The sequence below is a fragment of the Hesperophylax consimilis genome, chromosome 12, assembly GCF_061612785.1.
Source record: "Hesperophylax consimilis isolate HC1 chromosome 12, BYU_Hcon_1.0, whole genome shotgun sequence".
Lineage (NCBI taxonomy): Eukaryota > Metazoa > Arthropoda > Insecta > Trichoptera > Limnephilidae > Hesperophylax > Hesperophylax consimilis.
The window spans coordinates 13,999,423-14,019,805 of NC_142847.1; the positions used below are offsets into that span (position 1 = coordinate 13,999,423).

General features: G+C 31.8%; 1 protein-coding gene across 1 annotated transcript in view; it reads left to right on the forward strand.

The window, feature by feature from the left end:
* Window positions 1–729: 729 nt before the first annotated feature.
* LOC149419187 (uncharacterized) overlaps window positions 730–20,383 on the forward strand; it is a 261,970-nt gene continuing 242,316 nt past the window's right edge. The window contains exon 1 of the mRNA XM_089637945.1: window positions 730–811. The gene's annotated coding sequence lies outside the window, so the exon portion shown is untranslated. The remainder of the gene's footprint in view (window positions 812–20,383) is intronic.

A 20,383-nucleotide genomic window follows, 5' to 3' on the forward strand; every position in this document is an offset into this window, starting at 1 on the left:
GTGTTTATGTGTTTTGCTCTTCATCGCCTTTTACCTACCCAACTAATCACTAGTCATGTTTGTATAAAAGGAGCTCCAGTGTTATACAATTTGGACAGCTACTTCTCTATAGAATTTCAAAGTTCATGCAACTATTAAAAACACATTTCCATAATGAGTTACGGAGCTTAGAAATAAACATTTAACTTTAATGAAATAATACAGGACGCTTTATTATTTTTTCAATAATTTGATCAATAAGATTGCGAAAATATATTAAAAGCCAGGCGAAGCCGGTTTATAAGTGTTTGTAATAAATAAAGCACTTTCCATATAAAATATTAAACGCCATTTATTCAGTAAACTGTATAATTACCCTCCCCAATTACGCACCGATACCCCATTTGCAATAATTTATATGAAACCGTCCGTTGTTTTCGCAAGTTTCGCGCCTGCGCTCATTTTCTCAACTGAAAAGGAAACCAGGGGAAGATTTTAGTTCCCGCGTCGCGGCCATGAACGAAGGGCGCTTTGCGAGCGGATATCTGCTGAACTAACTTTGCGTGTTCCTAATTCGAATCAAACATCGCGTGCCGTTTGCGTTTTGAATCAAATTTTATTGTTTTCGCTATTTATTTTATTCCTGGTGTTGCGACTGTGTTATTTTGTTTGTTTATGTGGTGAAAGCAAACGATTTTTAGTAATTAAAACAGCTGATTTATTTTGGTTTTTTTATTACTTATTTAATTTTTACGACATTTTCGTGGAAAAGATTTTAAATAGATATATTTGTGATTGTTATTTTACTGAAGACAAAAAGGACATCGTAAAGGTAAGAGATAATTGTTTAATGTAGGTCATTTGAATTTCTTTGTGATTTATAGTGTGGTAAAATAATAATGTTTGAATAATAGTAACACAGCATTTATATAGCGCAGTTTAGTGTTAATTTAAACACTTAAATTTACATAACAATACAAGTTGTCCATGGGTGAAGTGTAGTAACTTTGAGAGGTGATTATATATGATGGTAGATAAGTACAAGTTAATAAAATTAATAACTTTTTTGAAATTCTAAAAATTTAAGACAGGTAGTCGGGAAAGCATGTCCATTCGTTTGCGTGGAAAAAAATACTTCAGTGGAAAAATATTTTTGTTTGTTAAAAAAAAAAAAGGGAATTAAAAAAGTTTATTTATCTTTTTTAACTGCACTTTTTAATTCTAACTCCACGCAAAGTGCAAAATAATTTCCCTCAGGGCCTATTTCATCTTTGGGGATGCTGTGTGGAGGGTCTTTTTGAGGAGAGGGTGCAGTGAATGTGGGTCTTGAGAGACTCATGTTGTAGAAAGAAAGAAACATAGAGGCCGGCAAATTATCCTAATGAGTAGTTGAACTCAAGAACGAGTCGTAAAAACAACCCGTTCTCATGTGACAAATGTCAACCATGTACATATGTTGGGCTATCATGTTCAATCACCTCCCAAACTTACTGAATTTTACTCCCGGATAATAAGACATTAATTTGTGTTAGCTCCTATCTAATAATGAGATTTTTTTTTAAATGTGTATCTACTTATTACCAAAGGTATTTTAAATATAATCATTTTCATAATATTATACATTTTTCTTAAATGGATCATCGAAAATGTAATACGATATGTTGTCATCAGTAAATATTTGAGAATTAATCTGATTAAATAATGCCAACTTCATTATTTGTACCCTGAAGCATTCAATTATTTAAATATTTCAGAAACATTAAATAATGGAAAAACATAAATTGATATGTGGGACTCATCACATTATTTTGGTATTATTACACGGGCATAAATAAATTGAATCACAGACTTTTTAAATATCTCCATTTCATCATTAGTATAATTATTACTAAAGTAGATTATTAAATTTATTTAATGATTAAATGTCGACTTTTTACTTTCACATTCTGCCACATTAAAATTGTTGAAAGTTAAACTTTTTATTTTTATTTATATATCTAAGTTAAAAGTTCTACTTGAATGAAAGGTTTTTAGTTATTTTTGAACCTTCAAAGTATTAAAATAATGTGTTTTATAATATAGCTACTTTAAAATTAATTATCGTTAATAGCAAAAGCTAAAATATGTTTTCATAAGGATCAAAATAAATAACCGGAAAGCAATATTTAACAAGGATTTCAGCTTGACGTGAGTCCTCAAATTACCTTTCGCGCTACCTATTAATAACACTAAAGTAATTATATGCTCTTTCCTCAACATAATTAATATCTTAACCAAGTCTACTTAGAATTTAAATGGAAAGTTCGTCACAAATTTGCTTCCCCTGTTATTATTATTATTATTCCAAGAGCCCCGAGCACGTGAACGTGAATTCACTTGATGTACGGCGAAATGTCAACGGCAAAGTAATTTTAAAGGAAGCGTTATTAATGTATGCTTAATGTTACAAAAAGTATTCACAACGTATCGTATACAAAGGAGAGTGTCTGTTGCGGTGAGCGGGAAGTTGTTGCAAATGTGCAGCTTGGGTTTCATTTTTATATAAGTCTACAGTTTTTTCAGAGATTGATGAAATTTCGCACACTTGACCCTTAGCAATAAGAGGTAAGTCACTGTCAAGATGAAATTTTGAAAAAAACCACTGTACCATTTTCCCAACCTTAAAACCAGAATTTTTATAATTCGTGATGCAATTTTGCACGCTTGACTTTTAACAACAGGAAAATTACCTTCTACATTTAATTTAAAAAAACTTTTCTTAAGTCTCGGGCAACGCCGGGACTTCAACTAGTTTACAGTAAAAGGTGATATGTCACAATATAATAATAATAATAATAATATTTGGATGATATGTATAGCACCGTTTTTGTTAAAAAAAATCACCTTTAGGATTAATCTATGGTTCTGTTGGTTGTTAACTCTATGGTTCTGTTGTATAGTACGTAGAAATGGGCTAAGTGATGATTATGAGCTAAGAAAGAAAGGTACCATAAAAGTTAGTCAGAAATATTTTTACAGGAATATCATTCTTTACATTTAACATTCATTAATTACTTAAAAATCTCTAATGTGTTTAGATTAGGTTTTCTATTCTGTTCCTTTCCTTTCCTCAGATCCCGATAAATTAATTTGTAATTTTTCAGGTGCTCAGGTGTTCAAGTTTTTTTGAAACTCCATTGAAAATTTAGTTATTCTTATCATTAAAATGACATTACTCATCCCCTACACATCTCCATCTTTACATGTTGAACTTCGACAGTGATGCGGCCAACACCAAATACAACTCATTATGTCAACACAATACGTAAGTACGCTTAGGATCACAGGGGTCTAACTACAACTACTGGTGTTTTGAGTTAATCTTGGTTTTGGTAATGTCATCATCATATTTATTAGTGACACGAAGCTCTATCTCGTACATACAGCTGTTCAGGAGATACAGTTGATCATATTAGTTGGGCATACATGTGGGCATATGAGCATTCGAATCTTTATTTTTTTCTCAAATCTATGCTTTTGTACATAAGCCCCTGTGTTCCTAAACACTCAAATGTAGAATGCGACTAAAACGTAATATTTGCAGTTGGAGTAAACCCGTTTTTCAATTACAATATTTTAAGGGTAGTTTTGACTTTGTTGTTTGGCATTATTTTTTAGTCGTTGATGCATTGCGTCCTCTTTCGTTACATTATCTATGACATAATGTACGCCGTAAGTGTTGTAATAAGCACTTTTCACACGAGTTGAAGATCCTTATCTCTCCTCTCTAACTCTGTACTGGGGCAGATGAAGAAACATGACAGATACTATACGCCAGGAATACTGGAAGGCCCTTACTTATCCATGTTTAGTCATGTTTCATTCACATTTTTAATAACAAATTGCTCTAATATTTCAATAACCTCTATTTTTAGTATATTAGATGGTAAATTCAAATATGTTTTAATCGACGTGATGTTGATTACGTTGAAGGCCGTGAATACTTACATAAAAAGACCATACCTTATATTACCTAGATGCAAAAATATTAATGTAGAGGGTAGTAGAAAGTATTAAACACTTTTTAATAAACCACTTTAAAAAATTGATACTTAACTATTTGTTATAGTATTTACCAGTTAGTTAATTTGTCAAATCTTTTCTTTCGTCTTTTATGTCAAATGAAGTAATTAATCAATTTTGTTGAAATCAATGTAGTTTTCATACTTTTAGCACATGTTATTGTCACGCAATGATCACTTTCAGGGGTTTGCAGAATTTCACGACAGGTCAAGAGCATCTATGTCTTGGAAATTGGGAAAATTAATTCAGAATTGGACTCTGGGAAGGTCCCATCATTAAAAAAAAAAACATTATGAAAGACAAAATAAACATATTTTTTCACAATCTTCAAGACTAGTTTAGTAGCAAAGAAGGCCTGCGTCTAGTACTAGGTCAATGTCATAAGGCTTATACAAAACAAGAAAAAAGATGTTTTAAGCAATATTCATAAATCAATCCAACATTTTAACTCAGCAACCCGTTAAACTGAGGAACGCTGAAAGCCTTTTATTTCTAATACAGCCTTCCAGTATCATTAGCAGAAATTCTTCCTGTATTTATCAGCACAGTATTCGGTATACGGCATAACTCAACAACAGCTCACGAGGGACTACATAAAGGGTACCCCCTCTAAATCAAAACTTTGTAAAGTGGAAAAATTATTTTCTCCTCACCGAGGCGTTGGGGGACTCAAGGGGGTCGGTCCCGAATAGGGGTAAGTTTTTATTATACAAGGGGTGAAATGATTGAAGTGAAAACAAGACCACGGACTTTGAATAGTGTTTCTGCGGCCTTAATCGCTTTGTGACGGCGACGCGTTGAAAGGTTTTCTGTCATTTTCTGGGAAATTCACAATATGCGGGAACTGGGGGAGGTTTGAGTTATATTATTATATTAAAAGGGAAGGTAAATAGTACCACCCTGTACTAGTAGGAAAATAACCAAACAACAAGAGATATTGATGGATGTATTTCGCTTCAGTGTTCACAGAGAACAATGAATTGGGATAAACCGAATAATAATAAACAAACCATTCTTAAACAAGACAACAAAAAAAAAAAATAGTATTTTCGTTGTATTGTTATTCATCAAAATTGGAAGAGTTTGTTTGGATAGTTCAATAAAGTGCCTACCTATGGCATCTAGTTTATTTTTAACAGTAAATTATTTTAAGTGCCATTTTCTAAATTGGAACCGTCTGATTTCTCGATATTCTTGACATCGAGAATTCAGAATATCCCATTTATATGAGACACGAGGCGGAAAAACTTGTTCCACTTGTTCTTGCACTGCAACCCCCGTGATAATAGTGGAACACGTTTCGACGAGATATCAGTACGCAGTAGCTCATCGAGGACTATCCCGTGATTTTTCACGGGTCTGCAATGGAGCTGAACTCGATTACTGAAAAAATTGGTTTAAATTTATTCTAATTAAAATGAAAGAAAACGGCGGGGGGGGGGGATACAGATAAAAAATGACAATCTCCTGGGGGCAGGGAAAACAAGTTCTTTTCAGGCAGGCATTAGAAAGACATTAAATAAAATTATGTTCCTTAATGATGTCGATACATTATTCGATTATTAAAGTATTTTTATTATGTTTCTATCACGGTGTCTTATGTTTTATTGTGAAGTAAAATTCCCAACTTAATAAAACATATGTATAAAACCTGCGCGCTCCACACTCTCTTTTGCCTAATTCAAGACGGATCAATGAGAAAAATTTGTAAACAAAATTCTTGCTAGAACAGACCATATACCTAATAATTACAATAACGTGATATCTAAAGTGGGTATTTCAATTTAAGTCTATACGAGTATATAAAATAATGTTGTTCCACCATGTTATGTGTAATTTTTGTTGTTTCTATTAAAAATTTAAATTGCTTTATGTAGGTTACATTCTGTAATTACAATATTACGGTTTTTGGCTTGGTTTTATATAATTCTGTGCAGTTGTTTCTTAACACAAGGAGGAAATCTATAATTGGTTGTATTTTTGCTGTAATGTAAAAAATGATAAAATTCAATCAATTTATTTATTCATCCATGTTTGATTTCCCAAGGATTAACGAATACATTAAAAAATCGCAATTACTCAAGCAAAGATAATTACACCTGTCACTCATGTACGCACACAACATCCAATAATTTTTTTTTTTTTACAACAGCTTTATATTACGATATAAGTAATCACATATTGTTTTATTTATCAGCTGCCTTTTAAAATTGGCTAATTTTAATAATTTCCTTTGTTATTATGGGATTACGTGAGAACAATTTAAATAACTGATTATAGAAATAACAAGCTAATCATTTCAATATTGTCAAATTTAAAGATCCATGAGTACTCGAATGCAACTGCCTCTGTAAACGATTGGGTTTTTACAATCTGAATGAAAGAATGTTGAACATTAAAGATTTATATTAAAAATAAGACAAAGTCCTAATTTTGAATTCTCTCTTGCAAAAATAGGGCTTGTTTCATAGTAGTAATTATTGTGCGATACCGTGTGATGTTGATGTGGAACTCCGTGGCATGCATGATTCGGCGGCGGAAGCCAGAAATTTCCAAAAATAATCCTTCTTCAAGAGAGCGGGGAGCCATGTCATCAGCTCTTTTCATGTGCAATGCCAGTCTGGACGCAGGATGAGCTTCCGACTTCCAATATGCAAGTATAAAGACTTCAGTTTTAAAAAATAATGACGAAGTTATCGAGCGGATTCGTCGGTCTTTAGCTGAGAGGGGGTGTCCACTGGTTTGAGCTATTGAACAAATAATGAATCTTTCTCCAATTTGAACTCTGCGGTTTGGTGGTTCGATAGCAGGGTTTGTCAACCGCAGCAACCCAAAAAAATCTAGGGTTGGTAATGTGGCCAATACAAAATGGTAAATCCATCAATGATGGAAGTGCCACATATTGAAACCATAGATATGATATATGTAAAAGGATCCACACACCTTATTACAAATCCTTTATGTTTTACCTTATAGCAGTTATACACGGAGAAAATTATCCTGTTAAAAGGTCTTTCTGAATATATCGAGAGCATGTTTTATTTTCCTAATAGATTACATAACGGAATGCTACAATAAAGAATATCAATATTTGAATGAACACGTGTTCCACCGTGCTCACAAAATATTTGCTGATGACTGATACTTTGTTAGGAACTCTTTCAATTCATTCATTATAGGCCCGCAGTCCCATTTTTAACAGGAAAACGAATAATTTGACTAGATTTTTAATAAATTAACAATATTTCATATCAGTAAGTTCTTTACGTGTATTTATAAATATTACAACATTCTTGCAAGTCAACGACCATCACCATTTTGAATATTTTACATTCGAAAGGTCTCAATTATCCGTCAGCTTTTGGACTACTATACGTTACTATACTCAGACGATACTCGTTACTCCCAGTATCGCGCTGGTGAAAATCTACTATTAAAAATCTTAAATTTGCTCAAAATGACTTTAGCCGTGTATTGTGACAAGATCTGAAGCAAGTTACTTCTTTGGACCTCTTCCCGACATTCAACCTCACAACAAACCTCAGTTAGGGATGCTACAGTCCAATTGGCTCCAGACAATTTAGACTTTTGTGTGGTATTCAAACAGAAAAGTCTTTAGAAAAAAATTCATTTTGTGCTCACATTATTAGTGACGTAATATTTCGAAGTTTAAAACGCGCCCGTTTATTCTATTGGTCATTAGATGACGTTAATTCATATAACGAACGTAGAAAATGTATGTTTTGCGTTGATATTTGGTAATAAAAAACATTTTTACGTAAAAATGTAATAATGATAAGCATTTTCCGGTGCCTTTTTCAATTTTCCGCCCCAGTTCCGGTTGCGAATATTTTAGAAACGAGCCTATCTAGGCTCTAGGAAAAATCATTTAGGCTCCACTTCTAAAGCTCCCAAAGTGAAAGTTGCATTAGATGCATACTCTGCACCGCTGCATAATCCAAAAAAATCAGGCCAGAAGCTGAATTCAAAGAGATGATTTAAAAAAGCCATATATTATTATTTAAGTACCGACGGCTATACTTTTTTATGGCTTATTAATGTGATGGTTTTTAGGTACATTCGAAATAGGGCGAATGGGAGTCATAATCATTTTCCTCTAATGAACCTTCAGTAGTTTTGTGGAATATCACCAATAAATTTTATATGTTGATATGTTTATATTGATATAATTTCTCTTGCGGTATTTGAAAATTAGTTTTGTGATTTTGACATAATTGCGATAATTTTAAATAATAATATTTAGCCTGGTTAGTGGCTCAATTGTGCAAATGCGTCGGCTTGGCAAAAAAAATTAATAAATTAGCTTTTTGCTATTATTAAAATATATATAAACTTAAGTATTATTAAGTTCTTCAAGTACTTTAGCTTATAATATTGTGAAAGCTGTTTCGGCGTTCACTGAAACTTGACTTCTAAGATTTGAGAAATAGCACATTATGATACTGAATACTTTGACATATCGTCAGTGGTATCGATTAGTCAAAACTAGTTTAAACACAATTCCCAGGAATAATGGATTTCAGACAATGTATTATTATATTGGTTTGATAAAATATTTAAATTTATAATAAATATGTGGGCTTATGTTTGTGAATAAACTGTTAGATTTTAATATGTTTCCAAATGAAGCATACCATTCTGAACTGAACTAGAAAATGCGAAAGACCATTTTCACATTTAAATTCGGAAAAAAACACATTCATAGCCACGTGTGCTTGCGCAATCTCGCCTAGAAAACTCTAGAAGCGGATCTTCATGCTGTTCATTTTATTACCTCATTTTTTGTTCTCAATAAACATAAAAGTTCTCTATAACATGATTGTGCAACAGTGTACCCAATATAATAGAGAATTATTGTAGGGATGGTAGAAAATAGATATTAAAATTCCATCAAAGTTTCGTGTATGCGCTTTGTATGCTTTTGCTTTGTATGTGTCACAAGTTTTTTTCGGTTTTCGAAAGTGGAATTTTATGGAAATGTGATGGACTTCGGCATAAACGGTGAAAGTTTTATTAATTATTATGAAATAGCACCTATATAACTAACATTTAACATAGCACCTATATAACTAAAATGATTAAATATTTAGAAGATTTTTCTATTATTGATACAAATCAATACGGCTTCCAGAAAAAAAAGGGCACTGAAATGCTAATTCAGAAGTTTGCCAGCCTAATAAATAATGAATTAAATAGTAAAAATCATGTATTAGTCTTATTTATAGATTATTCCAAGGCATTTGACACTATTGATCATAAAAAATTATTGAAAATATTAGAAATCATAGGAATAAGAGGGAAACTTCTAAAACTCTTTGAAAATTACTTGAACAACCGATGCATGAAAATAAAACTTTTGAACACCTTAAGTAAACAAAGGAAAATATTAGCAGGCGTTCCTCAAGGTTCCATATTGGGACCAATTTTATATATTATTTATGTATCTTTTATTAAGTACATTTTTAAACATGTAAAACACTTTGTATATGCGGACGATACTGCATTGGTGATTTCTCGCAGTGATTTGCAATTATGTATTGAACTATTACAAAAAGATTACATTGAACTTTTGAAATGGTCTCACGACTCTGGTTTAATTATAAATGCCAAAAAAAACTAAATTGATACATATTAGATCACCCAATGCTAAGGCAAATAGTATTACACCTGAAATAAAGACACACACTTCAAATTGCTTACATGTTGGTATTCCTGCAATATGTACATGTGAAAATATTGAACTGGTCACAGAGTATGTATATTTAGGTATTATTATTGATTGTTTTTTCAAATGGGACTTACAAATAAATAAAGTATGTGAACGTCTGAGATCTATTGTTAATAGATTATATAAATTAAAATTCTATGTTCCAATACGTACACTTAGAATAATTTATTTATCACTAGCTGAATCTATTATAAGGTATGGAATCACAGCTTGGGGGCTTTCATGTAAAACAAATATAAACCATGTTCAATCAGTTCAAAATTCACTAGTTAAATTATTAGCTCATAAAAGTTTATACGAACAAAGGCATAATGTTCCATACCTTTATCAGAATCTTAAAATTTTCTCAGTAAGATCAATTCTGTGGTATAAAATTATATTTCAGCATATGAATAGCCCTATATACATAAATAGACTGGACCACACTTACAATACTCGTTTTACGTTAAATGAAGGACTAATTGTACCTAAGCATTTAAACAAATATGGACAAAGAACACTGGACTACATGATACCTAGTTGCTTAAATATGTTACCTGCTGAAATAAAAAAAATGTACAAATGTAAAAACAAATATTATGTTGAAAAATTGGCTCGCTGAAAGAAATGGTTTGTATTAGAGTCTAATACAAACTATAGGTAGATACTATCACTGTTGTGTATATGTTTTTATATTTTTAAAACAAATTGTTATTTTTATTGTTATCACTGTTGTCATTAAGTAAAATAAGTTTTTATCTTTTTTAAATATTTTTTATGTGAAAAGTTGCCATCGACAAACTACTGAAAAGTAGTTTATTGGAACCTTTCTATTTTTTTCTGTATTTTTTATTTTTATTATTTACTGTAATATGTATTTTTTTTTTGTCTTGCTTTCTTTAAATAAAAAAATTAAAAAAAAAATAAATAAAAAAACCCGTGACTTTTCACAGGCTTGACGGTTTTTTTACTCCGCGCAGCGACTGGAATCCAATAATAGTTACAATCTTAATTCAAATTTCACGTTGATGTGTGTTTGATTTCTGGTAACAACGGAAATTGGTGATGAATTTATATTTATATTTAATTTTAGATACACGCTTCTTTCATCCGAAATCATGTGCTCGGTGTGAACGACGATTATCGCTTTGAACCAACCGGCAAAGCCATAATCATATACATAACTATGACACGTGCACCAATATTTTCAGTCCATAACTTCGACGTTGACTCTTCTAAGTACTGTCTAATATTACATTACAATATCTCTTTTCTAAAGTATAAAAGCCTCATCCATAGCATAGCAATTACTTTCCACCAAACAAATTCAACCATCATTAAATTATGATTTCCTACACAGAATTTACCATGAACAAATCAACAAACTGCGTCTGCATGAAAATGGACGGTGAACGGTTTGTGCGCCTGGGGCATGGGCATTCTGCATAACATACTTGTTCAGGGATTGCCTATAAAGCCTGAAATTCACAAAAAATGAGTAAAAACTTCTGTAACATTTTTTGAATTGAAAATTTCGGATTTTTACAACGACTATTTGAAATATTTTTTTGCATAAATCAAGTTGGTGTTTACTTTTTTACTATATAAATACCAAACAAAGACTGACTGAATCAATAAAAAAAGATTTTCACAAAATTATCTTCCTTTACATGGATTTATTTTTCCTTTCCAGGAAAGTGGTATTAGTTCTTCGGCGCACGTCTTACATTTTCCTCGTTAGATAGGTACCTACGTGTTTTTGGATACCTACTCGATTCACTATCATGTTCCTACTATTAGATCAAGGTTTCCTAAATCCCTAGTATGTATTATTGTTACAACACACTACGGTTTCAGGCTACAATTCTGTTATAAATAGATTATACAACTGCAACGTTGGCTGATGTTTTAATATGCCTGTATCGAAATATGAATCTCTATGGCTTTAACATATATTAAAAATATCACTGCATAAGATGTTTTTTTTTTAATCTTTATTTCTTTAAATAACTTTGGGCTAAAGTTTTTTTTTGGTTATCTTATATTTTTCCTTTCTTCAATATTGTAAGTGACTGTCAATAACTTTCATATATGTAAATGGCATTTACGCCTTTAATTATAATTAAATAAATAAATTATAATTTATTTAACTTTTTTCAATTTTTTTTTATATATATAACAATGAAGTGGGAATGGTTAAAAATGTTTATAATGACAATGATGCTTGGAGTATTTTCCTTTTTTAAATGTTGGAATGTCTGATTTATTTAGCAATGTTCAGAGTACTGTCAGTGGAGAAAATTTCGTAGTAAAAGCTTAAGTTAGAAGTTATGTGGTTTGTATTTTGACACTACATTTCACATTCTACATCCTGTTCAGAGTATATCAACGTAAAAACATTTTTGTCGACTGCTTTCGTATTATAAATATAATTTCTATTACTTTCAATAAAGTATATCTTTCACTTTGATCAATATGGCTGATTTTGTAACATTTTATAGAGCTTACGAGTGCACTCATTCAAACACTAATTACTTTTATTTATTTTTTTCTGTCAATTTGGTTTCCAGGAAACTTTTTGCTAATAATTTTACTGTACGTATATTGTTGATATATTGATATACCTAGTGAAACACTTTTCAACGATATATCAGTAAGCAAAATTGCTATATACCTACGAATTGAAACACAATTTAAATAAAGTCAAGAGGTTTAGTAAAAAATCGTATTCTTCCCAAAGCGCGCAGATTTTAAACGAAAAAAAAAACACAAATAATCGAGCAAGTAACTAAAAAACAGAGAATACTCTCGTTCATTTCACAAAACTTTAATAAAAATAAAACATGTTTATTCGGCGAAATTTTCACTTGACACATTTGCCGAGAAAAGTAAGCCGAAAGAAAAATGGGGTCAACAATCAAGTGCGGGGAAGATAGGCGGCACATTCGGGGTAGCCTATCTGATGGCGGTTTGCCGCTTTCACGTGTCACAGGTCTCCGCCTCGGATTGCCGTCAGCTCGGCGTGCAAACTTATATAGCCAGGTTGCCGGAATTTTGTTTATTTTCTTTTTTCATATTTTAATGTAATTAAATAAATATACCTTTTTTACCCTTCCCTTAGCTAGAAAATCCCTCGAGCTCCGGTGCTGTACACTAATGACCGGTTGTTCCACGGAATTTGAATAAACATGTAATTTTCCAGATAGGTAGGTACCTGTCATGTAGGTACATGTCTTATATGTAACAATTGGTATAATTTATTGACTTATAGGAAACAATTGGTATAATTTCTTGTCTTATATGAAACAATTGATATAATTTCTTGTCTAATATTAAACAATTGGTATAATTTCTTGTCTTATATGAAACAATTGATATAATTTCTTGTCTAATATTAAACAATTGTTATAATTTATTGTCTTATATGAAACAATTTATATAATTTCTTGTCTAATATTAAACAATTGGTATAATTTCGCGATGTATTTTAATTTGTCAATTTTTATTTCTATTTTCTTTAAAATATCATTATCATTTAGTTTCTGTTTAATTTATATAAGTTTATGTATTATGTTTATTCCTCAAATGAGTTTTTTTTCCATAAATGTGTTTTTCCTTATGTTTTATTATTTGTTTAAACATAAATTGTTTTCCTTTAAAAATACATATATAATAAAGTTCTGTGAAAGTCCTATCCTATTAACAGAACTTCACTTTTAACTTTGAAATTTTATGAATTGTTCAATTTCTTTGAAACAACCCGTCCCTTAAGTGTACGGGTACAAGTTTAGAATGTTGTAGTTTTTAAGTTGGATTAAAATGAAAAGTTTTACTTACTAATTATTATTACTTTTATTTACTAACGTCAATCACTTTATTAATAGTAGTAACGTAATATGTACTTATGTACAAAATGTAGTGCTAATATTGAGGAAAAAATATAAAACGCATGATACGTCCATTACTACAGTACTGGTGGTTAATATTACGTTAGATAATCAGGTTACAGTGGCCGAGCGGTTAGAGGCGTTGTCCCGGTAAGACAGATTCGATTCACAGTTTTGACCGTTAGGTTCTTTTTTTTCTGTGTCTTGTTCTGTTTCTGGTCGTCTTTTTCATTGATTAAACTGAAAGTGTTTTCGAAATGTAGTGTCACGTCACAATGAATAATAATTTTGTACAATTGAATTACAATAATCATTGCTCTCCTACTAAAAAAGGTTATTTTTTGAAAGAGTGTATTCAAAAGACAACGTAAGACTAAAAAAAAGAAATGCGTTAACGTTTTTACTTACTCTAATATTAATAGTAAGGATAAATTTTGTAGATTACTCCAACATTAGGTATCTCTTATAAAAGTAGGTAATCATTTTCGTTAAAGTTGAAATTGTGTAATTTAAACAAAATTTTATATCACTGCCAATAAAATAAGCCCTTAGAAGTACGTACTGTTGAAAGTTATTTTATTTTTTGCATCATGTGTTCTCATTAAACTGGAAAAAAGCTACTAAAAATAAATCCATTAAACTTGAGTGAGCTTGATTCGCGTGCTTATTAGCCATCTGTTTTTGACACACATCTCCCTCCCTACCCCCCATCAGCCCACTTACCCTCCATGCCTACTACTTGCCCTGTATCGTGCAGATAAGGCGCCATCTACCGACAATTTGACGAATCAGAATAAGTGAAGGTAATTAGCGCGCGAAAGTTGAGCCAAGATGGCGGCCAAGGACGCATTTGGCGCGAGATGTATTATAAGATGACATTTTGACTGCGTAGTCGTCTTTGGATTTTTATAAGGCTACGGCGTGGAATGTGAAGACCTTCGCATTTTAATAGTTATTTTTTCGTAATAATTGTTGTTGACTGAATAACTAGGTCATAGGAAATATTTAAGAAGGTAGGTGGGAATTGGATTTTGCTAAGCATTCATTGCGAGAATAATAAAGTTGGAACGCACTTAATTTTTTGTTAACTTTTGGGATGTTGAGACGTATTGCTTTATCTTCTTTTTATTTAGTCATTGTTTTGGATAGCCTCGGAGTGTCAATCATTATAACAGACACATAAAACGATACGGATATACACAATACGGCAGTCCGCAACGTTGGGAATGTTTTACAGGGCTTAATCCCATGTTTGAAGCTTTCGAATGATACTTTTACAAAAAAAAATTCACTCCTTTGTTTGCTTGAGTGAACCATTTGTATATAAGAAAGAAATATCTTAAATTAATCAAACGAAAGGAGATACAAAACTCTATTAAATTATTATATTGTCTTTATCATAAAATACAAATTACAAGTATTATATCATGTTGACCAAATAAAAAAAATAAAATTACTTGTTATGAGTGACAATTTTCACTACAATCTCGTGGTTCCTGGTTATTTGATTTAAAAAGGATGGCCTGTCGAATTTCATCCACCGTTCCATTCCATATCTTATAAATTATGTTTAATGGAATCTTCCTTCAGGTTTCTGGTCAAAAAAAATATATTTCGCCACCAAAAAGTAATTATTAGATTTAAAAGCGATAGCCTGTCGAATTTCACCGTTGATTACTCTAGCTTATTTTATATCCAATTTGTTGCTCTTCCCTGCCCTGGGCGATATAACACCTTGGCCCAAAAATGCCCCAAATGTTGAAACACGTCAAAACGCCCCGGGCTTTGGGAAATGCGCTCTCGACATAAAATGGGGCACTCTTTTAATATTTTGGTCGCTCGATAAAGTTATTGCCTCGAGACTCGAGAAAATGAAAAAGCCCCATCATCTTTGGACTCTTGGAGTTTTGAAATTATTTTCGTTAGGGTGATATTTTCTCATTTTAGAGTGTGATGATTTAAGCCTCTTTCGACAGTGAAATTTCATGATTTTTCGTAATGTTTTTTAGTAGGAAAATCGCGCTTATCTATATTTAGTTAAAAAATCAACTAAATATTAATCTTATTTTACTTGAAAAACAGAAACAGATAGTAATAAACAAAACAATATAAAAACGTAAACACAGCTAATTTAGTTAAGTAACATAAAGGCAGTCGATAACATTTTCGTATATCTTCTGCGTTTATTTATTTAAATGTACTCGTATTAATGTTGTCTTGTCTTTAATCTAATGTTGTCTTTACCGCAACGAGTTTTGTAAACTGACTGGGAATAACATATTATAAATTTGTTATTTGTTATTTATATATATACAAAAACATATTCTTTTAATAAAAATTCTTGAAAATAAAGAAAAGGCGACATTTTAATTTTTGTTAATGTGAAACCGCACAAGAGTCCCAACTGCTCCCAACCGTCTGAAGAAAGTTACACTATGACATCCCCAATCAGGAAATGTTGCGTGGCTGAAGGTGGTGGGGAGGGGAAGGAGATGGGGAGAGGAAGGTGGGGAAGTACCTGGCTATTCAGATCTGATCACCAAACATGATCATAGCCATTTCAGGCAATTCTGAACAGTGGTCTTACACCAGGGCGATACCGAGAGTATCTTTCACTGGAACATGAAGCAAATACAGTATTTATTATTTTTAATGAGTAAATTGTAATCACAAAATTTATCAATAAAATTCTTCCGCACGCTGGGATACGAACCTGCAACCCTCAGCTTGCTAATCGAGAGAGAATTGTACTATTATTAGTGATCCAAACAATAAAAATAAAACAATTATAGTATTCTAGGACAAAACTAACAACAACAAAAACAACTTTCAATCTGGAAATTATGAGATATTTTTAAGGTGATTTCTAATGAATTTTAAATTTCCTGATAGAAATTATTAAAAAACTGTTTTTTTTAAATGCAATCGAAGTAGCTATAAAATATAAAAATAAACCTATTTCTCAATACTTCTTTCAAATAGGAATAGTTCAATAACAAAAAAATTTGCTCTACAAAACAGGCAATAAAAAGAAAAAAATTGACAAATCTTCTAAAATTGTTTTTCCTTTTGGTTTACAAAAATGTTAACACAAAGATCGAACCAGACTATTCGTGGAGGTAGATCACCGGCCAGAAAAGATGCATTACTGACTTCGTTTTGTTACCATATTCGCAAACATTCACCATATTCCGACATTCCTACACACTCAAAGATTAAAAAAAAACACACACACAATAACGGTTACGAAAAACCTGAAAATATTTTTGAATCTCCTACTACAATCAATGTTACCAGAAAATGAGGAACTCACGACGCCTTGGTGGGAACAAACGCGATGCAAACTCAGCCACTGACGAGTCGTATTTGTATTTTTTTTTGATTAATAAGCCTTTCATTTCAAAACAAAATGCTTTTTACCGGAAAATTAAAATAACAACCAAAATAGAGAAAGATTTATATTTCTACGGATACGGTTAAAAATATAATTTTATCAAAGCAAAACAGTTAAATAACGTTAACTGAGAGGAAAAATTAAATGATTTTCATATTTTTTCGCATAATATATTATGCTAATATTTTATTATGGTGGTCGCATAAATCATTCCCAAGGCCCTTTTATCTTTATAAAACAGATATTTTTAATGAAAGCATTAAGTGGGTGGGCTGCAAAATTGAGATATTTTTTTTTAACAGGAATCGGGGTTAAAACAATATATGTATAAAAATGTTTTAATTATAAAAAAACACATTGCATTTTGTTCTTTAGAATTACCCATAAAAGTGTATATAATACAATATTTTATCCCTGCATTTGGGAATACATAAAAAAATGTTATTATTATAATATTTAATATTTTTTTTTTAACTATTTAATTTCTGTATTTTTTACAATAGATGTACAATTTTTACCTGGAATTCTAGCTCATTTGAATAAAGTAAGTTAGTAAAAATAATATTAACATATGTAATTTTTCATAATTTGTAATTTGAAAAAAAATGGTATTCATGTATCGGCAAAAACAATTTCAACGACGATGGTTTTAAAAAAAAAATTTCATTAAAAAATCCATGACAATAATATATAATATTTCAGTGAGGTATGAAGTTCAAAGTGGTTTGTATCTGCCAAATACAGAACAAAATTGTGGTAAAAAATACATTGTTAATATTGTTGCTAATTCACCCTTCTTTAATGGTCAGAAATTCAATGTAAGTAGGTACTAACCTATAACTCACACATAAGAAAATCATTTTTCTAGACCACTCTTCAAGAAATCCGAAGTACCTCTTCCACAAAATTATTAATGGCAAAGTTTTTTATTATTATTTCCAACATCGTTATGGCGAGTTTCCTTCAAGTTCCGAGTACTCGGTGAGTCAAAACCGTCCAAGGACTTCGTTTTATTGTTCAGGATTTTCATTCACATCAGATATTCCTCCCGACCATTTACATGAGCCATCGTACTTTTTCGTATAAAAACCTTGTTATGAGGGTTTACGTAATAAGGACTGACGCCGAATGGGGGTGGCTTTACGGGCGACGTTATTTATTTATTAAAAATACATGGTGATTTAATGTCGTTTTGACGGGAAATTTCAGTCTCCTTTTTATTGTTGAAGGTACAATGGGGCATCCAATTAACATGACAACGGGCTTTTGACAAAAAGTTTTTTGCATGCAAACTATGTTTAGTTATCATGTTAATCAATTTGTTTTATTTGTCATTAAAAACACTGATTAAAAAAGTCCTACAATTTATAACATCTATATACCTCTTAAAAATATAATTATATAAATAATAATTATCACTTTTCCAAAGTAGTAGAACGAATTGTAGAGAGGAAGGAGAAAGAGGGAAGAAAGGACAACATTTTATATTTTCAAAATATTCATAGCAGAATAGTGATTATGCTTTGATCTGGGCGAAGCATTTAAGGGTTTAAATTCGGCTTCAGTGTATTTGTACAGATTTTAACTTCTTTTTTTGTGACATAATTGTTCATCACCCCTATGGGCCTAGATGGTTCATTACCAGATCTGACTAGCAAGGTTCTTCCGACCTCCTACCGTTCCCACTTCCCACCTTTTCCACCTTTCTCATCTCCCTCCATTCCCATCTCCTTCCCTTTCCATCCTTTCCCATCTCCCTCCATTTTTATCTCCGACCTTTTTCATCTAAATCCTTTTCGATCTCCTTCCTTTCCAATTTATCTTCTTGCTAATCACCCTTCTCTCCCATCTCCCTCCTTTCCAATCTACCTTCTTGCCAATCACCCTTCTTTCCCATCTCCCTCCATTCCCATCGCCCTTCCTTCCCCTCTCCTTCCTTTCCCATATCCCTCCTTTCCCATCTCCCACCATTCCCACCACCACCTTCCCAATCTCCCTCCATTCGTATCTCCCGTATCTCCCTCCTTTCTCATATCCCTCCTTTTCTGAACTCCTCCAGCTTCAAAACCATACCTGACTAGAATATCCGACAAGAATACACCGTAATCATAGCAATCATCAAACATATTACTAATATCAATTATGGGTCTGTCTGAAACTCGGGTTCAATGAATTCGGATTAGTTTTGAATTTAAGTGTCATTTTTTTAAAATTGGAACTGATTGTGTAAAGAATTCAGAAAAAAATATAAAGTACCCACCCATAATATAAGATTTGAATAGAAAGTTATTTTAAATTCTTGTGATAATTTTTGTTTAAATTTCTTAAGTTTAATCTTGACTATTATTAAAAATACGTTATTTTTATTTACTAGGTAACTAAATTTACTAACATGATATCTCACAAGCTCACATTTCACCACAACCTTAAATATCACATCTGCTCTGGTGATGGACACTGCAATGCTGTCCGAAACGTTGGCTAAAGATGGAGTTAGCACAACACGGCATAACACCCCAAAAACAAATAACAAAAAATATAATATCTCGTTATTTTTCACGCTAGTATTTTTATATAAGAATCGGTTCTTGAAACTTGTGACTCGGATCATATGACTTCACTCTTCACATAAACAAAACTGAAGTCACCTGCAATGTAACAACAATAAAAACTTGTGATCGGTAATCTTTCGGCAGTCTCCAAACAATGCATCCACGTTCATAGATTATCAAATTTAAGTGCATCACGCATTACGATTCACAACATGCACCGCCACACGTCCCAAGCATATATAAACATATGAAGTAACTAGCCAAAGCCGAACAGTAAACTAAAACATTTTTCAAGTTGTCCAAACTGTAGCCTAAGTCTTACAGTCGCTATCGTCTCCTATTAATGGTTCCGAAACTTTACCCATATCCCTGTTATTAATGCGACTGCACTAAGGCAGGAAAGCTCTAGGACTAGGGGTGTTCACGTATATGTTGTAATACTTACTATAAATCAGATGGTATGTGAAAACAATAATGTTGCTAGAAGGAGTACAGTTAAATCATTGTATGATAAGCCAATCTAAGCACTTAAAAACAAAATAAATTCCAACTATCTTATTATATTGAGGTATCAAAATGGTAGATAGACGGACATATTTTTTAACGTTAACTACACACAGGAGGCCCTGAGGAAAATAATTTCCCAGTCATCCTTGGATATGCTGTGTGGAAGGTCTATGGGAATTGGTAGTGAGACAGTGAAATATGATGTTGTTGTCACAGTGTTTATTGAGAGTCAGGATAATACATTAGTTGAGTTGCTCAGCTGGGATATGGCTCT